At 37.9% G+C, this 8,599-nt stretch overlaps 1 pseudogene; it reads right to left on the minus strand.

Moving 5' to 3' along the window:
* Window positions 1-7,283: 7,283 nt before the first annotated feature.
* LOC147005885 (large ribosomal subunit protein eL42-like) lies at window positions 7,284-7,551 on the minus strand (annotated as a pseudogene).
* Between the last annotated feature and the right edge of the window lie 1,048 nt (window positions 7,552-8,599).

Consider the following 8,599-nt stretch of genomic DNA (forward strand, 5'->3'; position numbering starts at 1 on the left):
CCACTCATCTCAGAAATATTACCCAGAATTGCTCCTGTCTAAAGAAAATACAGAGAAAAAGAGTGCAGCAGAGACTGAAGGAAAGGCCATCCAGAGACTGCCCCACCTAGGGTACATCCCATATGTAGACACTAAACCCAGACACTATTGCTGATGCCAAGAAGTGCTTGCTGACAGGAAGATCAGAAATTTTGCTTTAGTGACTAGCTATAAATCTATGCACATAAGTATTCATAAGAACTAGTCTTTTCCATCATTTCCTTTGGTGCACATCTTTTTACGGAGGGATATATATGATGGCAAAAAGATGCATGTGGGAACTATAAAACTCAAGACTTATATGGTCTTCATTCCTGTCTTTCAATTCCTTCCAGTCTAGCCCGAAAACTCTGGCAATGACTTTAAAAGATTCCAAGAAAACTCTAGGAATCATGCATCTTTGTGAAATGCTGACATGTCTTGATCATAATTCCCCAGCCCTATGTTGCTATGATGACAGAATACCTTAGAAGACAGAGCTGGCTCCTGTGTGAAGCAACCCAAGTCAGTGCTGCAGCACAAGATTCTTACTATGCTACATAACCACATAGACTCAGCTACTGCACCTATGCACTGAAGATAACAGAAATGCACTCTTTGGTTATTGGAATTTCAATGGCAATGAATACATAATCGCTTTGTCTGTAAGTTAGTGCACAGGGCATGCTACATCTGCCTTTAACATCCATCTGCAGGTCTAAATGATTACTGGTCAGGGCATTGCTACATATTAGAAGATAAAACTTCTCATACTAATAGATGGGGTCTTCATCTTTGCTTCCTTTTAGTCCTGACTATGCCTGTTAAATCCCGAGGCTCTGCAGACAATCATGTTGCAACCATCATGCTTCAGGTGGTCTTTCTGCTTTTGTCCCTACTGGAAATGTTTTCCCAGGTGAGAGTGGAGCATTGTTTATTTCTGAGGACTGAACTTTAGCATAGCTCTTGTTAATTATCTCTTCAGTGTGACAGAAATTTTATACTTGTCTCACATCCTTAAATGATGACCACTATCCTGTTCTGAATAAACTAATTACTTGAACTTTGATTCCTACCAATGTCATTGTCAAGAGCCTCTTATTGTGATCACCAGTTGGGTTCCATAGTTGCCATGGTAGATAATGGCTTTCCAGCACAGTATATAATCTTAGCAACAATTAGAGAAGGATACTGTTGGAATCTTCAAAATGTTATAAAACTGTGCTATTGAGATTTATGAGAAGCCAAGATATGCACACCTGGAACTTGTTTCGAAAATCCATATGTAAGCCAACTATTTGAAACTCAAATTTCATTTTTCTATACTGGTTGTGCACTACATTTAATACTATTGACACACACACACACACTCACACACACACACACACACCTGTGTAAGAAACATGTCTGAGAGTGCACTACAGTTATACAAAGTGTTAATATTGTGTAAGGTAAATAAAGGAAGAGTGGAAGTTGCTATACATTCCTTTGCAAGTTCTTATGAACTTAACATAATTTTTTAATAACAAGAAAAGATATTAATGAGTTGAAGCACCTCCAAAGGCTAGCCATAATAGTTAGAAACTGAATGTAGCTGTTCTTGAGAAAGAAAGCAGAAGATAACCCATTAAAGATTTCATTATTGTTCAACTATATATTGTTAAGCAATTTTCATAGTATATATAAGTATTATATAAACTATATATTATATAATTGTTTAACATAGAAGGGAGATTAAAATTATTTTGTAAAGCACCAAATCTGAAAATTAAAAACAAAGGGCAGAAGTTCACAAGAGGCAGCTCAGTGTGATGGAAGGCTTACAAAGAGTTCTGATGAAAATGGTGCCTTCACAGAGTAAGCTTAACTGGGTGTGCTCAATCAAACTTGAATGGCTAATTTTCAAAAACACCACTGGGGTGATTTCAGAAGAAGAAACAGTAAAATGGATTTTTAAAGTATTTTGCAAAAAAAAAAAAATCCCTCCAGTTATCTCCTCTGACTGAACGAGTTTGGTTCTATATATTCTACCCACCTCGTGCCCATCAGCCCAGATTCACAAGATTTTTCAATAGTGGAAATAATAGGAAGGGACCAAGGGATGTTTTCATAATTATCTATAAAATTATCACAAAGTAATACACTTACATTGAAGTATTAAAAAAATGTAGTAAAACATAAAGCAGAACTGTTTACACAGAACAAGAAGAATGGCAGAGTTTAGAAGAAAATTTATATTGTAAGATTATAGCTAACACGAACAAATTTGAGCCAGGTTTTCAAAGTCCAAACTGTGCAAAAACTATCAAAGGTGTTGGAAACCATCTTTTATTGCAGTGTGTCAAAGGCATACTAGATCACAGAGTATTTAAGACAGAATGAGCCATAATGTCCATCTAACCTCAACTAGAATTTCCAGACCAAGGCTTTTCTACAATGTCTTGCTTAATCCAAACAAAATACACTTTATAGTAGTTATACTGCAGAGAACATCAAAAAGGATGAGCCTTACTTCCATCAGTGTCCAGAGTAGCTAGAAATACAAAGCCAGACAAGCAACACGCATGCATTACTGGCATGAGCCACCATCTTGAGGACTGCTTCTTAAGGTCTGATTGAAACAGGCACATCGTTTGAGTTCATTGGGATCTTTGATTAACTCTAAATAAGGAATTACTTTCACTTTATACCCTTCATGTGAAGGTCAGCTTGCAGAAGAGAAGCTGTGAGCAAGATTCAGATGGAAATGATATGGTCAGGGAAGGAGTAGAAAGGACAAAGTTGCCATCAACTAAGCACTGAGAAACAGCCAAGTGAGTGGAGCAGTGCAGACTACCAACTTCCATATACTGTAATAATAAGCCGACTTCTGGAACATTACTTAGAGCTGTTATTGCAAGTTAACAAATAGCTTTAAATACTGGGGTATTTAAATCTTATCCAGAAACATATAACAGCATTTATATAAGTTACATTTCAAAAACTGTGGAATTTGTCCATATCTTCATCTTATAGTAACAATGAGGCTCACTGTAATTCACCCATCCATTAGTTCATGCCTGTCCACTATACTTCTTATATTATTTTTTTAATTTCTAAAAGCTTTAATTTATTCCCTCCCAAAAGACCAACTGCAATGAAATAGGGTAAAAAGTCAAGATTTTATTCTCTTCATAACAAAATTGGCTTAGAACTGAATCACTTAGCACTTTCTCTTCTTGTAGCCTCCCAATTCAAAAATGCTTGCATCACTTTTTCTTTTTACTTTCTTAAATTAATTTAATATCAGACACATCTCAGAACACTATGTGTGTAGCTTAATCTTTATAACATTACTAAGAAATGCATAAAAACTCTTTTCTCCTTTCTTTTTTTTTCTTTTTTATTTTTATTATTATTGGGTATTTATTTCATTTACATTTCCAATGCTATCCCAAAAGTCCCCCACACCCTCCGACACCCACTCCCCCACCCACCCACTCCCACCTCTTGGCCCTGGCATTCTCCTGTACTGAGGCATATAAAGTCTGCACGACCAATGGCCTCTCTTTCCACTGATGGCCAAACAGGCCATCTTCTGATACATATGCAGCTAGAGACACGAACTCTGGGGGGGTACTGGTTAGTTCATATTGTTGTTAGACCTATAGGGTTGCAGATACCCCCAGCTCCTTGGGTACTTTATCTAGCTCCTGAATTGAGGGCCCTGTGATCCATCCAATAGCTGACTGTGAGCATCCACTTCTGTGTTTGCTAGGCCCCGGCATAGTCTCACATGAGAGAGCTATATCAGGGTCCTTTCAGCAAAATCTTGCTAGGGTATGCAATGGTGTCAGCGTTTGGAGGCTGATTATGGGATGGATCTCTGGGTATGGCAGCCTCTAGATGGTCCACCCTTTTATCTCAGCTCCAAACTCTGTCTTTGTAGCTCCTTCCATGTGTGCCTTGCTCCCAATTCCAAGAAGGGGCAAAGTAGCCACACCTTGGTCTTCATTGTTCCGGAGCTTCATGTGTTTCTGAAATTGTATCTTATATCTTGGGTATTCTAAGTTTCTGGGCTAATATCCACTTATCAGTGAGTACATATCATGTGAGTTCTTTTGTGATTGGGTTACCTCACTCAAGATGATGACCTCCAGGTCCATCCATTTGCCTAGTAATTTCATAAATTCATTCTTTTTAATAGCTGAGTAGTACTCCATTGTGTAAATGTACCACATTTTCTGTATCCATTCCTCTGTTGAGGGGCATCTGGGTTCTTTCCAGCTTCTGGCTATTATAAATAAGGCTGCTATGAACATAGTGGAGCATGTGTCCTTCTTACCAGTTGGAACATCTTCTGGATATATGCCCAGGAGAGGTATTGTGGGATCCTCCAGTAGTACTCTGTCCAAATTTTTGAGGAACTGCCAGACTGATTTCCAGAGTGCTTGTATAAGCTTGCAATCCCACCAACAATGTAGGAGTGTTCCTCTTTCTGCACATCCTCACCAGCATCTGCTGTCACCTGAATTTTTGATCTTAACCATTCTGACTGGTGTGAGGTGGAATTTCAGGGTTGTTTTGATTTGCATTTCCCTGATGATTAAGGATGTTGAACATTTTTTCAGGTGCTTCTCCAGGCATTCGGTATTCCTCAGGTGAGAATTCTTTGTTTAGCTCTGAGCCCCATTTTTAATGGGGATATTTGATTTTCTGGAGTCCACCTTCTTGAGTTCTTTATATATATTGGATATTAGTCCCCTATCTGATTTAGGATAGATAAGGATCCTTTCCCAATATGTTGGTGGCCTTTTTGTCTTATTGACTGTGTCTTTTGCCTTACAGAAGCTTTGCAATTTTATGAGGTCCCATATGTCTATTCTTGATCTTACACCACAAGCCATTGCTGTTCTATTCAGGAATTTTTCCCCTGTGCCCATATCTTCGAGGCTTTTCCCCACCTTCTCCTCTGTAAGTTTCAGTGTCTCTGGTTTTATGTGGAGTTCCTTGATCCACTTAGATTTGACCTTAGTTCAAGGAGATAGGAATGGATCAATTCACATTCTTCTACATGATAACCGCCAGTTTTGCCAGCACCATTTGTTGAAAAGGCTGTCGTTTTTCAACTGGATGGTTTTCCCTCCATTGTCAAAGATCAAGTGACCATAGGTGTGTGGGTTCATTTCTGGGTCTTCAATTCTATTCCATTGGTCTACTTGTCTGTCACTATACCAGTACCATGCAGTTTTTTTTATCACAATTGCTCTGTAGTACAGCTTTAGGTCTGCAATGGTGATTCCACCAGAGGTTCTTTTATCCTTGAGAAGAGTTTTTGCTATCCTAGGTTTTTTGTTATTCCAGATGAATCTGCCGATTGCCCTTTCCAATTCTTTGAAGAATTGAGTTGGAATTTTGATGGGGATTGCATTGAATCTGTAGATTGCTTTTGGCAAGTTAGCCATTTTTACTATATTGATCCTGTCAATCCATGAGCATGGGAGATCTTTCCATCTTCTCAGATCTTCTTTAATTTCTTTCTTTAGAGACTTGAAGTTCTTATCATACAGATCTTTCACTTCCTTAATTAGAGTCACGCCAAGGTATTTTATATTATTTGTGACTATTGAGAAGGGTGTTGTTTCCCTAATTTCTTTCCCAGCCTGTTTATCCTTTGTGTAGAGAAAGGCCATTGACTTGCTTGAGTTAATTTTATATCCAGCTACTTCACCGAAGCTGTTTATCAGGTTTAGGAGTTCTCTGGTGGAATTTTTAGGGTCACTTATATATACTATCATATCATCTGCAAAAAGTGATATTTTGACTTCTTCCTTTCCAATTTGTATCCCCTTGATCTCCTTTTGTTGTCGAATTGCTCTGGCTAGGACTTCAAGTACAATGTTGAATAGGTAGGGAGAAAGTGGGCAGCCTTGTCTAGTCCCTGATTTTAGTGGGATTGCTTCTAGCTTCTCATCATTTACTTTGATATTGGCTACTGGTTTGCTGTAGATTGCTTTTATCATGTTTAGGTATAGGCATTGAATTCCTGATCTTTCCAAGACTTTTATCATGAATGGGTTCTGGATTTTGTCAAATGCTTTCTCTGCATCTAACGAGATGATCATGTGGTTTTTGTGTTTGAGTTTGTTTATATAATGGATTACATTGATGGATTTCCGTATATTAAACTATCCCTGCATCCCTGGGATGAAACTTACTTGGTCAGGATGGATGATTGTTTTGTTGTGTTCTTTGATTCTGTTAGCGAGAATTTTATTGAGGATTTTTGCATTGATATTCATAAGGGAAATTGGTCTGAAGTTCTCTATCTTTGTTGGGTCTTTCTGTGGTTTTGGTATCAGAGTAATTGTGCCTTCATAGAATGAGTTGGGTAGAGTACATTCTGCTTCTATTTTGTGGAATAATTTGTGAAGAACTGGAATTAGATATTCTTTGAAGGTCTGGTAGAACTCTGCACTAAACCTATCTGGTCCTGGGCTTTTTTTGGTTGGGAGACTATTAATGACTGCTTCTATTTCTTTAGGGGATATAGGACTGTTTAGGTCATTAACCTGATCCTGATTTAACTTTGGTACCTGGGATCTGTCTACAAATTTGTCCATTTCATCCAGGTTCTCCAGTTTTGTTGAGTATAACCTTTTGTAGAAGGATCTGATGGTGTTTTGGATTTCTTCAGGACCTGTTGTTATGTCTCCCTTTTCATTTCTGATTTTGTTAATTAGGATGCTGTCCCTGTGCCCTTTAGTGAGTCTAGCTAAGGGTTTATCTATCTTGTTGATTTTTCTCAAAGAACCAGCTCCTCGATTGGTTGATTCTTTGAATAGTTCTTCTTGTTTCCACTTGGTTAATTTCACCCCTGAGTTTGATTATTTCCTGCTGTCTACTCCTCTTGGGTGAATTTGCTCCCTTTTGTTCTAGAGCTTTTAGGTGTGTTGTCAAGCTGCTAGTGTGTGCTCTCTCTAGTTTCTTTTTGGAGGCACTCAGTGCTATGAGTTTTCCTCTTAGAAATGCTTTCATTGTGTCCCATAAGTTTAGGTATGTTGTGGCTTCATTTTCATTAAACTCCAAAAAGTCCTTAATTTCTTTCTTTATTCCTTCCTTGACCAAGGTATCATTGAGAAGAGTGTTGTTCAGTTTCCACGTGAATGTTGGCTTTCTATTATTTACGTTGTTATTGAAGATCAGCCTTAGTCCATGGTGATCTGATAGGATGCATGGGACAATTTCAATATTTTTGTATCTGTTGAGGCCTGTTTTGTGACCAATTATATGGTCAATTTTGGAGAAGCCAGCATCCTCTTAGATCTGCAGTTGGGCTCAACACACTCCAGTCTCAGCACAATCTTCTTTGTAGTTTTAGCCTTTTTGCAGAAAATGGGCTTAGTCTGCCCACTATAGCCACTCTGTTTCCTGTCATAACACTGTTTTACCTGGGCTTACAAAGAATCTTTGCCCTTCTTGTATTGTGCCATCTTGTCGAGTTGGTGCTTCCCACATTTCTTGCAGAAATGTGGTCTTTGGAATGTTCACCATGTTCACAGGAGCTCTATCAGCTCAGAAAGCTACTTCTTATATTCTTATATGCTCAGTATTTCCTCCAGACTGGAGATACAAACACTTTTTAGAAATGTATCTGAACCTCCCATTACATGCAGGCTTCCTTTTTTATAATTGCCCTGATGTAAGTTTCTCTCTGATTAGTCATTACAGAACATGTAATGATTTACGAGCATCTTTCATTCTTAGACTGATATAACTCTCAAAATTTTTATTTCAGATACTATAAACCATTTCAAAATGCAAATAATTCATATTTATGAGGTCACAATATTTTTTCCAAAATTCCCCAAGATTGGCACAAAAGTCACTGTCTATCACTAATGAAAAAAAATACATGCACTTGAAAAAAATGCCTATAAATAGAATACTTACTATCATACACATGGACAAACGTACACAATTCATTTCAACTTAACAAACAAATTTGATCTTTCAGTCATGCCTCCTGTGCTCCTAAATTTTCTACCCAGCAGCATGGCTCTACTTGGAGTAGGTTCATTGAGGATTAGAGTTCAGCTGCCCACAGTAGCATCTCCCAAGGGGTCAGACAATTAACTCTAAGTTTTCTGTTGCCTCTTGTCAGCTACAACGTCTGAGATCCTGCCTCTTCATGCTGACACTTTCATCAAAGCTCTAGAAACCAAGTTTACTAGAAAATTCACTTATGCATTTGGCCTGTACCCCTTCTCCCTTTTCAGTAACTAACTGTTTCCCAGAGTCTCCACTGTCTACTTTTCCTTGACAAAAAAAAAAAAAAAAAAAAAAAAAATCAGATTTCAAGGAAAGTTCTGTCAACTTCTTTGATAAAAGAAAAAGATCATTTTCCCTTGTTTTGGGATGAACATAGAATTCATAAAACAAAACAAGCCATGCTTTCTGAGTAATGAAGATTTGGCCACCTATCATCAACATTTGTCATAATGTGAAATCTTTCATTCTGTAAGTACTTCCAATCAGGCCTATTCTTGCCTCTTATCAAGGCCACTTCCAAAATCAAGAAAAGCTGTGAGAATCTCAGGCA

Source organism: Mus caroli, unplaced genomic scaffold (assembly GCF_978045245.1).
Source record: "Mus caroli unplaced genomic scaffold, Mus_caroli_1 scaffold_2, whole genome shotgun sequence".
In the NCBI taxonomy this organism is placed as follows: domain Eukaryota; kingdom Metazoa; phylum Chordata; class Mammalia; order Rodentia; family Muridae; genus Mus; species Mus caroli.